This window comes from Chiloscyllium punctatum, chromosome 15 (genome assembly GCF_047496795.1).
Source record: "Chiloscyllium punctatum isolate Juve2018m chromosome 15, sChiPun1.3, whole genome shotgun sequence".
Taxonomy (NCBI): Eukaryota; Metazoa; Chordata; class Chondrichthyes; order Orectolobiformes; family Hemiscylliidae; genus Chiloscyllium; species Chiloscyllium punctatum.
The window spans coordinates 21,770,405-21,788,700 of record NC_092753.1 but is presented as its reverse complement, the minus strand read 5'-3'; the positions used below and the strand labels follow the sequence as shown (position 1 = coordinate 21,788,700).

The following is an 18,296-nucleotide window of genomic DNA, read 5'->3' as shown; positions in this document are numbered from 1 at the left end:
TCTGCACTTTTGTAGCCTCCACGATAACCTTTTTTTTTCACAGTGTGAATACTATGAAAACTGGTCATTTAGCACTTCCACATATCCTCTGACTCCACGCACAACTTCCCACTACTGTCCTTGATTGTCCCTCATCTTACTCTAGTTATTCTTTTATTCCTGATATACCTATAGAAAGCTTTAGGATTTTCCCTGATCCGACCCACCAATGACTTCTCATGTCCCCTCCTGGTTCTTCTTAGCTCTCTCTTTAGGTCTTTCCTGGCTCATGTGTAACTCTCATTCACCCTAACTGAGCCATCACATTTCATCCTGATGTAAGCCTTCTTCTTCTTGACCAGAGATTCAACTTCCTTCATAAACCAGGGCTCCCGCACTCAACAACTTCCTTCCTGCCTGACAGGTACATACTTATCTAAGACATGCAGGAGCTGTTCCCTAAATAAGTTCACATTTCTAACGTGTCCATTTCCTGTAGTTTCCTTCCCCATCCAATGCATCCTAAATCTTGTCTAATCGCATCATAATTGCCTTGCCCCCAGCTGTAACTCTTGCCCTGCGATATATACCTATCTCTTTCCATCGCTAAGGTAAACATAACCGAATTGTGGTCACTATCACCAAAATGCTAACCTACTTCCAAATCTAACACATGGCTGGGTTCGTCAATGTCAAATCCAATGTGGCCTCGCCCCTTGTTGGCCTGTCTACATACTGTGTCAGGAAACCCTCCTGCACACACTGGACAAAAACTGACCCATCCAAGCTACTTGAACTATAGTATTCCCAGTCAATATTTGGGAACTTAAAGTCCCCATAACAACTACCCTGTTACTCTCGCTCCTATCGAGAATCATCTTTGCTATCCTTTCCTCAACATCTCTGGATCTATTTGGAAGCCTACAGCAAACTCTCAACAGCGTAACCTCTCTTTTTCCTGTTTCTAACCTCAGCCCATGCTACCTCAGTAGATGAGTCCTCATCAAATGCCCTTTCTGCCACCGTAATACTGCCCTTGACTAACAATGCCACACCTTCCCCTCTTTTACCATCTTCTCTGTTCTTCCTGAAACATCTCAATCCCAGAACCTGCAATAATCATTCCTGTCCCTGCTCTATCCATGTCTCTGAAATGGTCACAGCATTGAAATCCCAGGTACCAACCCATGCTGCAAATTCACCCAACTTATTCTGGATGCTGTAATAGACACAATTGAAATAGACACACTTCAAACAAATTCTTTGCTTGCCAGTACCCTCTTGTGACCCTGAAACCTTATTTCGGACTTCACTACTCTCAATTTCCATATACTTGAACTATAATTTCAGTTACCATCCTCTTGCTGAATTAGTTTAAATGCCCCTGAAGAGATTTAGCAAATGCCCCCCACCCCCAGGATATTGGTATCCCTCTGGTTCAGGTGAAGACCATCCTGTTGTACAGGTCCGACCTTCCCCAGAATGAGCCCCAATTATCCAGGAAACCAAACCCTTCCTCCTGTACCATCCCTGTAGACATGTGTTCAACTCCTCTCTCTTTCTCTCTCTCTCTCTCTCTATTCCTCACCTCACTCGCACATTGCACAGGCAACAAACCAGAGCTAACAACTTTGTCTGTTCTATCTCTAAGTTTCCATCCTAGCTCCTGGAATTTATGCCTTAGATCCCCATTTCTCTTCCTACCTATGTCATTGGTGCCGATGTGGACTTGGGGCTGCTCCTCCTCCCCCTCAAATATCCCAGAAACATGATCAGAGACATCACGAACCTGGGAGGCAACACACCAACCGTGAGTCTCTCTTGTGCCCACAGAACCTCCTATCTGTCCCCCTAACTGTAGAGTTCCCAATGACTACTGCTCTGCTCCTCTTCCCTTTCCCTTCTGAGCAACAGGGACAGACTCTGTGGCAGAGACCTGTGCCACATTGCTCACCCCTGGTAAGTCACTCCCTCCGAACAGTTTCCAACATGGTATACTTGTTGTTGAGGGGAACGGCCACAGGGGATCCCTGCACTGCCTGCCAGTTCCCTTTTCATCCCCTGACTGTAACCCATCTGCCTTCTTGTACCTGAAGTGTGACTACCTCCCTGTAACTCCTCTCAATAACCCTCTCCACCTCCTGAATGATCCGAAGTTCATCCAGCTCCAGTGCCAGTTCCCTAACGCGGTTTTCGAGGAGCTGGAGTTGGATGTACTTCCCGCAGATGTAGTCAGCAGGGACACAAGTGGTGACCCTTACCTCCCACATTCTGCAGGAGGAACATTCAACTGCCCCAATCTCCATCCCCACTGTTCTAAATTCCCAACGAGATGACTGAAAACTGAAAAAAATGAAACCAGTCACCTTATCAATTCGTGCACAGAATCTTTTTCTTTGGTTAGAGGAGGAGGTTGGGTGGGAGACACGACCCAAGGAGTATTTTAGGTAAAGCAAGCGCCCAATTAAAAAGCCTCACTTACTCAGCAGTCAAGTGTCTGCTCTGGCTCATGTGTGCTCTGCCGATACATGAAGCAAGTTTCTAAACTTTACTCCCACCTTGCCATTGGGCCTCTGGTCCTCGCTGTCGCTCCTTCCACTGCAACTGATCTTGGTAAAGGCCCCAGCAATCTTTTCGCTTAACTCTTTCAATAACCTGGGGTAGATACCATTGGGCCCTGGGGACTTATTCACCTTAATATCCTTCTGAAAACTCAGACTCCTCTTCACAGAGAGAATATCCTCTATTGCATTGCGTGGCACCACCACAGTGCTAGACGGGACAGAATTCGAAAATATAGACAAAAAACAGCAGATGCTGGAATTCAACACATTCAAGCAGCAAGTTGGAACAACACAGCAAGGCAGGCAGCACCAGGAGGATGGAACAACACAACAAGACAGACAACACCAGGAGGGTGGAACAACACAGCAAGGCAGGCAGCACCAGGAGGGTGGAACAACACAGTGAGGCAGGCAGCACCAGGAGGGTGGAACAACACAGCAAGGCAGGCAGCATAAGGAGGTGGAGAAATCAACGTTTCATGTCTCGCCCTTCTTTAATCCATTGATTCTGAGCGTCCACCATCGGATAATCCGCCACACTCCAGGGACATTCCCCATTTTGGCGGGGATCCTGACCTGTTGCTTTGATCTTGGATCAAAAAGGAGGGATTGTGGAAGCTGTTTTTGCAAGCCTGCCTGTTTGCAGCCATTTTAGTCAGACATTATATTGTTCTCACCGGGCTTGGCCCCTTGCCCTGGGTGACCCCTAGCATACTAGTACATTCTGCATTAACCACATAAATTGCACTCTTCCCACATAACGTCTGCTTTTTATCTGCAGCTACCTGCTAAGCAAAAGCGTAGCCCTGCCGGATTTTATAAATGGGCAAATCTCGCCTCTGGAATGTGCATTGACTCAAGATCTGAGAACAATAGCTTGTTATGTACTGTCTAAGATAAGGCCGACCTCAGACTCTGCCTGGTGTATTGTCATGTAGGCCCTCTAGTGACTGTCCTGTAGTTGGTGTCTGATTGAGCAACTGACAGCTAGTTCTATATTGTACTATATAAATCCACAGTGATCTGGAACGCTTTGAAGTAATACCAGAGTGTACTAAGAAAAGGTGAGCTCCCTAATGTCTGAGTCTGGAGAATTTCTTCAACAACTTGAAACGTTGACTTCTCCACCTCTTAATGCTGCCTGGCATGCTTTGTTCTTCCAGCCTCCTGCTTGTCTACCTTTGAATAGACATGGCCACTCAAGTCTGGGCACCCATGAGGCACTGTGGGCCATCGACAGCAGTCGATTTCTATTCCAAAACAATCTACAACCTCATGGCTTGACATATCCCACACTCAACCCCTTCCCATCACACCAGGACTTTAAGCCTGTTTCAATGAAGATTGCAGCTGAAAAATGTATTGCTGGAAAAGCGCAGCAGGTCAGGCAGCATCCAAGGAGCAGGAGAATTGACATTTCGGGCGTGAGCCCTACTTCAGGAATGAGGAGGGTGTGCCAAGCAGGAACACCCTAAGATAAAATGTAGGGAGGAGGGACTTGGGGGAGGGGCATTGGGAATGTGATAGGTGGAAGGAGGTTAAGGTGAGGGCAAAAGGCCGGAGAGGGGGTTGGGGTGGATAGGCCTCTTACCCGTTCTCAATCTCTTCACAGCTGCCTCTTACCCACCCTCAATCTCTTCATGGCTGCCTCTTACCCACCCTCAATCTCTTCATGGCTGCCTCTTACCTGTTCTTGATCTCTTCATAGCCAACTGCCGCCGCGACATCAACTGCCTCAACTTCTCTGGCCCTCTTACTCACTCCAACCTCTCAGCCTGGCAACGTGCAGCCCTCCACTCCCTCCGCTCCAACCCCAACCTCACTATCAAACCGGCAGACAAGGGAGGCGCGGTGGTTGTTTGGCGCACTGATCTTTACATTGCTGAGGCGAAATGCCAGCTCGCGGACACCTCTTCCTACTGCCCCCTTGACCATGACGCCACCTCCCACCACCAAACCATCATCTCCCAGACCATCCATAATCTCATCACCTCAGGGGATCTCCCATCCACCGCCTCCAACCTCATAATCCCACAACCCCGCACCGCCAGTTTCTACCTCCTGCCCAAAATCCACAAACCTGAATGCCCCGGTCAACCCATTGTCTAGCCTGCTCCTGCCCCACCAAACTTATCTCTGCATACCTTGACATGGTCCTGTCCCTCTTAGTCCAAGAACTCCCCACCTACGTTCGGGACACCACCCATGCCCTCCACCTCCTCAATGATTTTCGCTTCCCCGGCCCCCAACGCCTTATCTTCACCATGGACATCCAGTCCCTAAACACCTCCATCCCCCATCACGAAGGCCTCAAAGCCCTCCGCTTCCTCCTTTCCCGCCGAACCAACCAGTACCCTTCCACTAACACCCTCCTTCGACTGACTGAACTGGTCCTCACTCTGAACAACTTCTCTTTCCAATCCTCCCACTTCCTCCAAACCAAAGGAGTAGTCATGGGCACCCTCATGGGCCCCAGCTATGCCTGCCTCTTCGTCAGATATGTGGAACAGTCCATCTTCCGTAGCTACACCGGCACCACCCCCCACTTTTTCCTCCGCTACATCGATGACTGTATCGGCGCTACCTCATGCTCCCACGAGGAGGTAACACCTTCCACACTGACCTCAAATTTACCTGGACCGTCTCAGACTTCTCCCTCCCCTTCCTAGACCTCTCCATTTTTATCTCAGGCGACCGATACAACATGGAAATTTACTGTAAACCAACCGACTCCCAGAGCTACCTAGATTACACCTCCTCCCACCCTGCCCCCTGTAAAAACGCCATCCCATATTCCCAATTCCTTCGTCTCTGCCGCATCTGCTCCCAGGAGGACCAATTCCAATACCGAACAACCCAGATGGCCTCCTTCTTCAAAGATTGCAATTTCCCCTCAGACGTCGTTGACGATGCTCTCCACCACATCTCCTCCACTTCCCACTCCTCTGCCCTTGAACCCCGCCCCTCCAATCGCCACCAGGACAGAACCCCACTGGTCCCACCTACCACCCCACCAACCTCCAGATACATCATATCATCCTTCGTCATTTCTCCACCTCCAAACAGACCCCACCACCAAGAATATATATTCCCTCCCCTCCCCTATCAGCGTTCTGGAAAGACCACTCCCTCAGCGACTCCCTTGTCATATCCACACCCCCCACCACCCCAACCTCCACTTCCGGCACCTTCCCCTGCAACCGCAAGAAATGCAAAACTTGCACCCATACCTCTCCCATCAGCTCCCTCCAAGGCCCCAAGGGATCCTTCCATATCTGTCACAAATTCACCTGCACCTCCACACACATCATTTACTGCATCTTCTGCATGCGATTTGGCTTCGTCTACATTGAGGATACAGGCCGCCTACTTGCGGAACGTTCCAGAGAACACCTTCTGGGACACCTGCACCAACCAACCTAATCGCCCCGTGGCTGAATACTTTAATTCCCCCTCCCACTCCGCCAAGGACATGCAGATTCTTGGCCTCCTCCATCGCCAGACCATGGCAACACGATGGCTGGAGGAAGAGCGCCTCATCTTCTGCCTAGGAACCCTCCAACTGCAAGGGATGAATGCTGATTTCTCCAGCTTTCTCATTTCCCATCCCCCCACCTTATCTCAGTCCCAACCCTCAGACTCAGCACCGCCTTCTTGACCTGCAATCTGCTTCCTGACCTCTCTGCCCCACCCCCTCTCCGGTCTATCACCCTCACCTTAACCCCCTTCCACCTATCGCATTCCCAACACCCCTCCCCCAAGTCCCGCCTCCCGACCTTTTATCTTAGCCTGCTTGGCATACCCTCCTCATTCCTGAAGAAGAGCTTATGCCCGAAACATTGATTCTCCTGCTCCTTGGATGCTGCCTGACCTGCTGCGCTTTTCCAGCAACACATTTTTAAGCTCTGATCTCCAGCATCTGCAGTCCTCACTTTCTCCTCAATGAAGATTGCAGCAGAGCATGTCAGGATCAGGCCAAACTTGATATCTCCCCTTCCACTACACGTGTAGTCCCTGGGCCTCCTCCACTACCAAACCCTAGCCACCCGACGCCTGGAAGGAGAATGCCTCATCTTGGAGGGGAGGGACCCTCCAACCACATGGGAGCAATGTGGATTGTGCTAGTTTCCTAATTTCCCCTCTCCCCACCTTATCCCAGATCCAAACTTCCAACTCGGCATTGCCCTCTTGACCTGTCCTACCTGTCCATCTTCCTTCCCACCTATCCGCTCCACCCTCTTCTTCAACCTATCACCTTCACTCCCTGCTCAGTAACCTACTGTCCAGACCCATCCCAGCCACACACCCCCTCCTATTTATCTCTCAGCCCCCTTATTCCACAACCCTCACTCCTGATGAAGAGCCTATGCTCGAAATGAAGAATCTCCTGGGCCGCGGATGTTGCCTGACCGGCTGTGCTTTTCCAGCCTCACACTCTTCGACTCTGAATTCCAGCATCTGCAGTCCTCACTTTCTCCTAAGTGATAGACAGAGTTAAGTGATCCCACGATCACTCAAATCTGGGCTTTGCAATCCTGCCAGGTCTTGTGAATGGCGATGGTCAATGAAACAACTCACTGGAGGAGGTGGAGGCTTCACAAATATCCTCATTTCAATGATGGAAAGATCAGTGCAAAAGGTAAGTCTGAAACATTCACAGCAATCTTCGGCGAGCAGTGCTGAGAGAATTATCTGTCTTGGCCAAAACTAGTGATCTAGGAGAAAGTGAGGACTGCATTTGCTGAAGATCAGAGCTCAAAATGTGCTGCTAGAAAAGCGCAGCAGGTCAGGCAGCATCCAAGGAGCAGGAGAATCGGCGTTTCAGGCATGAGCCCTTCTTCAGGAATGAGGAAAGTGGTCCGGGTGTCTCAGAGGAGTTCTCTGAAGCGTTCCTCAAGTAGGCGGCCTGTCTCTCCAATGTGGCCTCCTCTATATGATCCTTCCATATCCACTACAAATTCACCTGCACCTCCGCACACATCATTTACTGCATCCGCTGCACCCGATGTGGCCTCCTCGAAACGAGAACACCTCTGGGACACCCGGACCAACCAACCTAACTACCCTGTGGCTCAACACTTCAACTTCCCCTCCCATTCCACCAAGGACATGCAGGTCCTTGGACTCCTCCATCACCAGACCATAGCAACATGACGGCTGGAGGAAGAGCGCCTCATTTTCCACCTAGGAACCCTCCACCCACAAGGGATGAACTCAGATTTCTCCAGTTTCCTAATTTCCCCTCCCCTCACCTTGTCTCAGTCAAATCCCTCAAACTCAGCACCACCTTCCTAACCTGCAATCTTCTTCCTGACCTCTCCGCCCCCACCCCCAATTCCGGCCTATCACCCTCACCTTAACCTCCTTCCACCTATCGCATTTCCAATGCCTCTCCCCCAAGTCCTTCCTCCCTACATTTTATCTTAGCCTGCTTGGCACACCCTCCTCATTCCTGAAGAAGGGCTCATGCCCGAAACGTCGATTCTCCTGCTCCTTGGATGCTGCCAGACCTGATGCGCTTTTCCAGCAACACATTTTTCAACTGCAATCTTCATTGAAACAGGCTTAACGTCCTGGTGTGATGGGAAGGGGTTGAGTGTGGGATATGTCAAGCGATGAGGTTGTAGATTGTTTTGGAGTAGAAATCGACTGAGGGAAAGAGAGAAAGAGAGAGAGACAGAAAGAGAGTGAATGAGACAGAGCGTACGTATGAGAGAGGATCTGTGTGAGTGTGTGTATGTAAGTGTGTGTGTGCGTGTGCTTGTGTAAGAGTTTGTAGTGCACTGGGGTCACCTGCAGTGTGACGTGAACCCCAGGTCCTAGTTGAAGGTCATCCCCATGGGTACCCAACTTGGCTATCAACCTCAGCTCATCTGCTCAAAGTTGTCACAGCAAACAAGGAGTCAGAATATTTGGTAAGTAATCAAACTGGAAGGTTGTGGCTAGTGATGTCCCAAAGGGATCTGTGGTGGGGCCCTCAATTATTCGCCATTTCATTAACACTTTGGTAATGGTACCAAAAATCAAATATCCAAGGTTGCTGAAGACACAAAATTGGGCAAAATTGGAGCAAGCGTAATCAAATTGCAGCGTAATATTAATAGATGAGGTGAATGGGCAAAGCTGAGACTGATGGATTTCAATGCAAACAAATGTGAAATTACCCATTTGGTTCGAACAAGGATAGATTAGGATTATTTTTAGAAGGCAATTTGTTTAATGCAGTGAACGTCCAACAAGATTTTGAGGTTCAGTTTCAGAAAATAATCAAGGCAGCTAATGGAATGCTGGCCTTCAAATCTAAAAAGCTGGAGTAAGGGGATGCATATGGTATGGAAAATCCTAGTTAGATCCCACTTAGAGTACTGTGAGCAGAGCTGGGCATCATACATTAGGAAGACTGCTTTAGCTCTGGTGGGAGTTCAACATAGGTTTACAAGGATGATACCTGGGATTCAGGGGTCAAGATATGCAATCAATTTAATCAAAATGGCTTTTATTCTCCAGAATTTAGATGGTTCAGGAATGAGTTTATTGAGCTCTTCAGCAAATTAACAGGCAAAAACAGAGTTGATAGAGATAACTTTTTCCACTGGTTAAAGATTGTAGAAACAGGGGCATAGAGTAAGAATTAGGGCCAGGCCATTCACGAGGGATGGTGGTAAGCACTTAGTCACACAAGACTTCAGGAGAATTGAATTCTCTTCCTCAAATGGGTGGTTGTTCCTCATTCAATTGTTAAATTGAAATCTGAGATAAACATTTTTAAAAGCAAGGGTTTCAAGAAATATAGGCCCAAGGCATATGGAGTTAGGCCAAGGAACTGGCTTTTGAATAGTGGAATATGCTCCAGGGGCAAAACAGCCCGTTCTTGTTCCTCTGTTTCGAAACCAACTTTCCAATCATGCAAATATGAGTCGATCATTACCTTTCACTTTGGTGTCATTATTAATCTAACCTGTTACTTTACCTTGCTACCACACTGTTACATGGGGTCATGGAACTAGAGACAGTTTATAGCAAAGAAAGAAGCATTGTCATTGTGTCAGTAAAAACCAAATCAACTCTTGTCCAACACCAGGTTTGAACCAGGTCAGATCTTCAGGCTAACGTTCTCACAACTGAGCTATTTCAGCCAAGAACATATATCACTATTCCAGTGATCCGTTTGACCTACATCACAAATGCTATCTCAATTAATAATCTTGTTCCTTCGAAGATAATCAGTTAAGTTCATCAGTCACGATCTTCTCTTAACGAGTCCATGCTGACTCTCCTGGATTAAAATTTCACACTCTATTTGGTCATTTCTATTGTCGCTCAGAGATTTTCCAATCATTTTCTCACCACAGGAAATATAATAGCAGCTGGTCTCCACTCATTATTTCTAACTTGAACCGTCTGATACAAGGGGAACAAACCAGGGTGGGCTGTCCTAGAGGAGGCCGGAAGGTGTGTCAGGGTGGACTGAGAGCTGGAAGGGGTGTAGGGGCAGGCTGCCTTAGAGTGGCCGGAAGGTGAGAGGGACTGGTGGGTTGCTTGTGGTCTATATTGTATACATTTTTTAAAACATAATTGGACTGTCTTATATGTACAAATATTATTGGTAGTGTTTTGTAATGATTGAAAGTGGGATTTGAGGTTTGTCCCCATTTCCCTGAAAACTGGTTGAACTGGTAGGGTTGGGGCCTGGCTTTGCCACTCCTTTCCCTCGTAAAATTGCTGTTTCTCTGTGTACAGCTGTTAATGTTAATTCTTTAGCAAACTGCGTATTGTTTAATAAAATAAAAAAGACATAGACTGCAGGGTAATAGATGGTGACATCTTGCAAAATGTTGAGATTACAGAGGAGGAAGTGCTGGATGTCTTGAAATGGTTAAAGGTGGATAAATCCCTAGGACCTGATCAGGTGTACCCGAGAATTCTGTGGGAAGCTAGAGAAGTGATTGCTGGGCCTCTTGCTGAGATAGTTGTATCATCGATAGTCAAGGTAAGGTGCCGGAAGACTGGAGATTGTCGAACGTGGTGTCACTGTTTAAGAAGGGTGGTAAAGACAAGCCAGGGAACTATAGACTGGTGAGCCTGACCTCGGTGGTGGGCAAGTTGTTGGAGGGAATCCTGAGGGACAGATGTACATGTATTTGGAAAGGCAAGGACTGATTAGGGATAGTCAACAAGGCTTTGTGTGTGAGAAATCAAGTCAGGCAAACTTGATAGAGTTTTTTTGAAGCAGTAACAAATAGGATTGACGAGGACAGAGTGGTAGATGTAATCTATATGGACTTCAGTAAGGCGTTCGACAAGGTTCCCCATGGGAGACTGGTGAGCAACTTTAGGTCACATGGAATACAGGGAGAACCAGCCATTTGGATATAGAACTGGCTCAAGGGTAGAAGACAGAGGGTGGCGTTGGGTGGTTGTTTTTTAGACAGGAGGCCTGTGACCAGTGGAGTGCCTCAAGGATCGGTGCTGGGTCCACTACTTTTTGTCATTTACATAAATGATTTGGATGTGAGCGTAACTGCCTTCCAAGCAGTTGACCCGGGTTCGATTCTCGGCAATCGCAAGCTGTGCATTTTAACACCACTCCACAACCAAAAGAGCCGATCGATTCAGTGGTCATGAAACACCTCCATCTGCACATCACATTGAGTCTGCCAGACCTCTGGAGTGCAGACACAACTTTGAAGTTGAGGATGTCCCCAGGAGGATTAAGGAGTCAAGTCGATCACGGTTCAAAGAAACGAGAGTCATGGCAGAATTCCTTGGTTTTCCATCTTATTTCGAAAGAAATGTTTCCGGATTTCACTGATTTCAACATTACTCTCATTTTGTTTTTTGTGAACTACAGCCTAATATCAAGTGAAATGTGGGTGGACAGTTCACAAATATCCAAACAACGTTATTTATCATATCGAACCGGTAATGTTATTGTTTTAGGTGCAGGTCAGAAATAGGAGGAGTGGACACCAGCTGCTTTTATATTTCCAGTATGAGAAAATGATTCGATCAAACTCTGAGAGATGATAGAAATGACCACACAGTGAGTGAAAGTTTAATCCAGGATAAAGTTAAAAATCACACAACATCAGATTACAGTCCAACAGCTTTATTTGGAAGCACTAGTTTTAGGAGTGCTCCGAAAGCTACTTGGACGATAACCTGGTATTGTGTGATTTTGAACTTTGTCCTCCCCAGTCCACCACAGGCTCCTCCACGTCATCATCCGAGATAGTCATCATGGATTTGTTAAGGGAAGGTAGTGTCTGATGAAGGAGACTGACTTTCTTTGAAGGATAAAGAATGGATGGAGTGTATCTGATGTAGATCAACCTGATGATAAAAAGGACCATAAGACGCAGTATTTATAGCAAAAGGATTACAGTTTAATGCAGCTGAAATGATATATTAAACACATTTAGGTCAAGCCTTTCATCTTTTATAATGGGTTTACTAGTTTCCGTTCTTTAATATAAGAACCTCAGAACCTTTTTAAAGTTACGTTGTCGAGATAACTTCAGGTTGTCTCACAAGACACACCATCTCAGCTCAGAAAATGCATTAAAGGTGTGAGGTTAAAGTCTGTCTGTGTCCCAATCTTGTGTCAGACTGGTTCTAACCTCCCAGTCGGAGAACACTTCAGCGGTCTAGGACTTTCGGTCTCGGACTCCTGGGTGACCATCCTCCAAGGCAGACTATGGGACAGGCAACAATGCAAAGTGGCCAAGCAGAGGCTGATCGTCAAGTTCGGTACCCATGGGGATGACTTTAACGGGGCCCTTTGGTTCATGTCACACGACACGTGACAGCACTGCACTGTATACTATTTCACGTACACTCACAAGCACACGCACACACACAAAGGCACACTCCTACCGACCCACACACTCATGCATACCCTCTCTCAAACACAAGCTCTCTCTCATAAACTCACTCATACACTTCCACATTCACAGCCACTCACGCACCTTCATACAAACTGATACCCCAGTACACTCACACACATGCACCTACACACACTCTCACAGACCCGCATATCCCTACATGCGCACACACACAGACACACACACACAGCCACACCCACCCACACATGCACCCACACACACAGACACCCACTCACACAGACACCAACACATGCAGCCACACACATAGACAGACACACACAAACAGCCACACATACCCACACATGCACCCACACACAGACACACACACAGGACACACACCCACACATGCAGCCACTCACACACATGCAGCGACACCCACACACAGACCCACACACACACAGTGATTCCGGGTTCTCATGACTCTCAGCTGGAGACTATCATTGCCTGCAGACCCGACCTTCATCCCCCCACCACACCATGAAGGTTAACACTTGTTCATGCCCTTACACAGCCGTCTGTGCCCTCCCTTGACCCCGTCCTTTCCATCTTGCCCACCGCCCCTCCATGCCCCTCTACCTCCTTCCTGCGCTGGGTTGCTCTGACAATGTCAATTTCACTTCCTATGTTAATTTCACCGCACTACGTTTTCTTTTTCCCCTCACGAACCGGGATCACCCTACTCTGTGCTTGCTGACCCCACCCCCTACGTGTGCCCTCCCGGATAGCGCTTTGTGTTTCGTTCGACCCGCGGGAGTAGCTGCGGACGTTCTGCTTAAACCTGAGCGGATAACACTGTTCTGCTCGGAGACAGGGAGGTCTGCAGATGCTGGAGCCCGAAACATCGATTTCCCTGCTGTGCGTTTCCAGCAGCACACTCTCAACACTGTTCTGCCAAGTTTCTGAGAATTTCAAAAGTTTTAATTGTGTGATGGTTTCACGGTTGCCCTTAGATTTTCTTGCTAATTTCGTTATTGATTGATTTCAGATGATGAGAAATCCGAAATGCTGTTTTGTGTGTAAGTGAGGCGGGGCATCATGAGACCAACCCTCACAGTAAATCTCAATTCTACCATTTCGCTGCAAAATTTCGAACCAAACTACAACAAAATTTAGAGTCAAGAACTATTATTGTACATCAGCTGATTTGTCGGGCGTTGTGGGCTGTTGTGATGGTGGTATAGTGGTGAACAGAGTTGCCTTCCAAGAAGTTGCCTTGGGTTCAATTGCCAGCCATCGCAAGCTGCCAACTTTAAACCACTCAACAATAAAACACAAAAAGAGCCGGTGCATTCAGTGGTAATTAAACACTTCCATCTGCCAGACCTTTGTAGTGAAACCACAATTTTGAAGTTGATGTTGCGCCCGAGCGGATTCAGGAGTCAGGTCAATACATGGTTCAAATAGACTGGAGTCAGGGCAGCATTCCTTGGTTTTTCATTTTATTTCAAAAGAAATGTTTCCGGATTTCACTCCTTTCAACATAACTCTCAGGTTTTTTTGTGAAATACAGCTTAATATCAAGTGAAATGTGGGTGGGAAGTTCACAAATATCCAAAGAACATTATTTATTGCATCGAATCGGTAATTTTATTTTTTAATTGAAATGTACACCAATCTGATTGTGTCGTGCACAGACAGAATCTGTTTTGCTCACTTCATTCACCCGGACAGACTCTTGAGTATTTCTGCGGGTTGGTTGGAATTCCCACTTGTGGCCAGTAGTGGTCACTAACTTGTGGAACAATGAAGTTCCCTGATCAGAGAGAATGAGAGAACAGACAATAATTGTTGCCCTTGTGTTGGATGGTGCAGGTCAGAAACAAAAGACTGCACCATGTTCTTCGCAGACTGCAACACATTGTCGCTGAGGATGCGCACCTCGCCAAGACCTTCCCTCTGCCTCCACTGCTCAGCTTTAGATCGCCACCAAACCTGAAACAGATCATTGTTCACAGCAAACTGCCTAGCCTTCAGGACCACATTGACCATGACACCATATAACCCTGTCAGGGCAGCTGCTGCAAGATGTGTCAGAGTGTCAACACAGGTACCACCATTGCACGTGGGGACACACCCACCATGTACGCGGCAGGTACTTGGCCAAAATTGTCTATCTCAGAAGATGCAGGCGGCCTCAATGTCACGTAGAGATGGAAGTGTTTAATTGCCACTGAATGCACTGGCTCTTTTTGTTTATTATTGTTGAGTGGTTCAAAGCTCAGAGCATGCGATAGCGGGGAATTGAACCCAAATCAACTGCTTGGAAAACAGCTATGCTCACCACTATACCACCATCGCGACAGCCAGCAGCGCCCAAGAAATCAGCTGATGTGCCATAATAGTTCTTGACTCTAAATTTCGTTGTTGTTTTGTTGGAAATTTTGCAGTGAAATATTAGAATTGAGAAGTCATCAAAGACCGAGTTTTACTGAGTGGATCGGTCTCCTGATGCCCCGCCTCACTTTTTAATACACACAAAGCAGCATTTCGGATTTCTCATCATCTGAAATCAATCAATAACAGAAATAGCACGAAAATCCCAGGGCAACCCTGGAACGATCACACAATTAAAACTTGTCAAGTTCTCAGAAAGGTTCACCGGACCGAAACGTGAACTCTGATTTCTCTTCATACAGCTTTACCACCGACTTCGGGTTTGGTTTCTGATTTACAGCGTAGACATAGACATCGAGATAGAGATGTACAGCTCGGAAACAGACCCTTCGGTCCAACCTGCCCATGCCGACCAGATATCCCAACCCAATCTAGTCCCACCTGCCAGCACCCGGCCCATATCCTTCCAAACCCTTCCTATTCATATACCCATCCAAATGCCTGGAAAATGTTGCAATGGTACCAGCCTCCGCCACTTCCTCTGGCAGCTCATTCCACACACGTACCACCCTCTGGATGAAAGCGTTGACCCTTTGGTCGCTTTTATATCTTTCGCCTCTCACACTAAACCTATGCCCTCTCGTTCTGGACTCCCCGACCCCAGGGAAAAGACTTTGTCTATTTATCCTATCCATGCCCCACATAATTCTGCAGTTCTTTCAGTTTCTAAAACTTCTCAAGAGTTTTCTTAGAAAACAAAAACGGCAAAAACAGAGGAACCATTAGACTGAGGCCACGCTGCAGTAATTGTGGAGAGGAGGGAATTCCGGGTAACAGTTCGGGAAGCAGAACCCTCTCGAGGAATATGTATTAATTTGAAGTTCGATCCCGTTGATAGATTTGCAGGTTTCTCTTTTACTTTGTAGAAGAGGGGGAGGTGTCAGTCAGCAGTAAGGGGTTTTCACAGGAGGGCATGATTTGGAGATGCCAGTGTTGGACTGGGGTATAGAAAGTTAAAAATCACACAACACCAGGTTATAGACCAACAGGTTTAATTGGAAGCACTAGCTTTCGGAGCGCTGTTCCTTCATCAGGTGGTTGTCCGAAATCTAGAGCTTCCAATTAAATCTGTTGGACTATAACCTGGTGTTGTGTGATGTTTAACTTCACAGCAAGGGGTAGTCATGGGCAGCTGTTTAGTGAAGGTCGCTTCTACTGATGTGGGAAGGCAGTGCACGCAAAACCCTCCCTGCCCTAGATAGGTAACCTGAACCAAGATGGGCTTTCCAAGGTCAGGGGGTGCAGAGTGCTGAGGCCGCTGTCATCATTTAGTTCCCATGGGTCCCAAGTCCTTGGGATGCCGTGGCGTCTTAATGATGAATGGGATTGTGTGGAACCGAGACAGGGTCGTGGCAGAACAGTGTCGAGAGTGTGTTGCTGGAAACGCACAGCAGGGAAATCGATGTTTCGGGCTCCAGCATCTGCAGACCTCCCTGTCTCCGAGCAGAACAGTGTTATCCGCTCAGGTTTAAGCAGAACGTCCGCAGCTACTCCCGGGGGTCCAACGAAACACAAAGCGCTATCCGGGAGGGCAAACGTAGGGGGTGGGGTCAGCAAGCACAGCGTAGGGTGATCCCGGTTCGTGAGGGGAACAAGAAAACGTATTGCGGTGAAATTGACATAGGAAGTGAAATTGACAAAGGAGGTGAAATTGACATTGTCAGAGCAACCCTGCGCAGGAAGGAGGTAGAGCGTCATGGAGGGGCGGTGGGCAAGATGGAAAGGACGGGGTCAAGGGAGGGCACAGACGGCTGTGTAAGGGCATGAACAAGTGTTACCCTTCATGGTGTGGTGGGGGGATGAAGGTCGGGTCTGCAGGCAATGATAGTCTCCAGCTGAGAGTCGTGAGAACCCGGAATCTTTGTGTGTGTGGGGAGGGATCGTGTGTGTGTGTGTGTGTGTGTGTGTATATGTGTGTGTGTGTATGTGTCTGCGTGTGTGGGTGCATGCGTGTGTGTGTGGGTGCATGTGTGGGTGTGTGTCCTGTGTGTGTGTGTGTCTGCGTGTGTGGGTGCATGCATGTGTGTGTGTGTGGGTGCATGTGTGGGTGTGTGTGGCTGTGTGTGTGTGTGTCTGTGTGTGCGTGTATGCATGTAGGGATATGCGGGTGTGTGAGAGTGTGTGTAGGTGCATGTGTGTGAGTGTACTGGGGTATCAATTTGTGAGAATGTGCGTGAGTGGCTGTGAATGTGGAAGTGTTTGAGTGAGTTTATGAGAGAGAGCTTGTGTTTGAGAGAGGGTATGCATGTGTGTGTGGGTCGGTAGGAGTGTGCTTTTGTGTGTGTGCGTGTACTTGTGTAGTGTCCGTGAAATAGTATACAGTGCAGTGTTGTCACGTGTCGTGTGACATGAACCAAAGTGCCCAGTTAAAGTCATCCCCATGGGTACCGAACTTGACTATCAGCCTCTGCTTGGCCACTTTGCATTGTTGGCTGTCCCATAGTCTGCCTTGCAGGATTGTCACCCAGGGGTCCGAGACCGAAAGGCACAGAGCGCTGAAGTGCTCTCCGACTGGGAGGCTAGAACCAGTCTGACTCAAGATTGGGACACAGACAGACTTTAACCTCACACCTTTAATGCATTGTCTGAGCTGAGATGGCATCTCTTGTTAGACAACCTGAAGTTATCTCGACAACGTAACTTTGAAAAGGTTCTGAGGTTCTTATATTAAAGAACGGAAACTAGTAAACCCATTATAAAAGATGAAAGGCTTAACCTAAATGTGTTTAATATATCATTTCAGCTGCATTAAACTGTAATCCTTTTGCTATAAATACTGCGTCTTATGGTCCTTCTTATCATCAGGTTGATCTACATCGGATACACTCCATCCATTCTTTATCCTTCAAAGAAAATCAGTCACCTTCATCAGACACTACCTTCCCTTAACAAATCCATGATGACTATATCGGATGATGACGTGGAGGAGCCTGTGGTGGACTGGGGAGGACAAAGTTCAAAATCACACAATACCAGGTTATCGTCCAAGTAGCTTTCGGAGCACTCCTAAAACTAGTGCTTCCAAGTAAAGCTGTTGGACTGTAATCTGGTGTTGTGTGATTTTTAACTTTATCCTGGATTAAACTTTCACTCACTGTGTGGTCACTTCTATCATCTCTCAGAGTTTTATCGAATCATTTTCTCATACTGGAAATATAAAAGCAGCTGGTGTCCACTCCTCCTATTTCTGACCTGCACCTAAAACAATAACATTACCGATTCGATATGAGAAATAACGTTGTTTGGATATTTGTGAACTGTCCACCCACATTTCACTTGATATTAGGCTGTAGTTCACAAAAAACAAAATGAGAGTAATGTTGAAATGAGTGAAATCCGGAAACATTTCTTTCGAAATAAGATGGAAAACCAAGGAATTCTGACATGACTCGTGTTTCTTTGAACCGTGCTCGACTTGACTCCTTAATCCTCCTGGGGACATCCTCAACTTCAAAGTTGTGTCTGCACTCCAGAG

At 47.4% G+C, this 18,296-nt stretch overlaps 1 protein-coding gene across 1 annotated transcript in view; it reads left to right on the top strand.

Moving 5' to 3' along the window:
- LOC140485959 (large ribosomal subunit protein uL18m-like) overlaps nucleotides 1-18,296 on the top strand; it is a 36,562-nt gene that overhangs the window by 6,235 nt on the left and 12,031 nt on the right. The gene's annotated exons all lie outside the window — the stretch shown is intronic.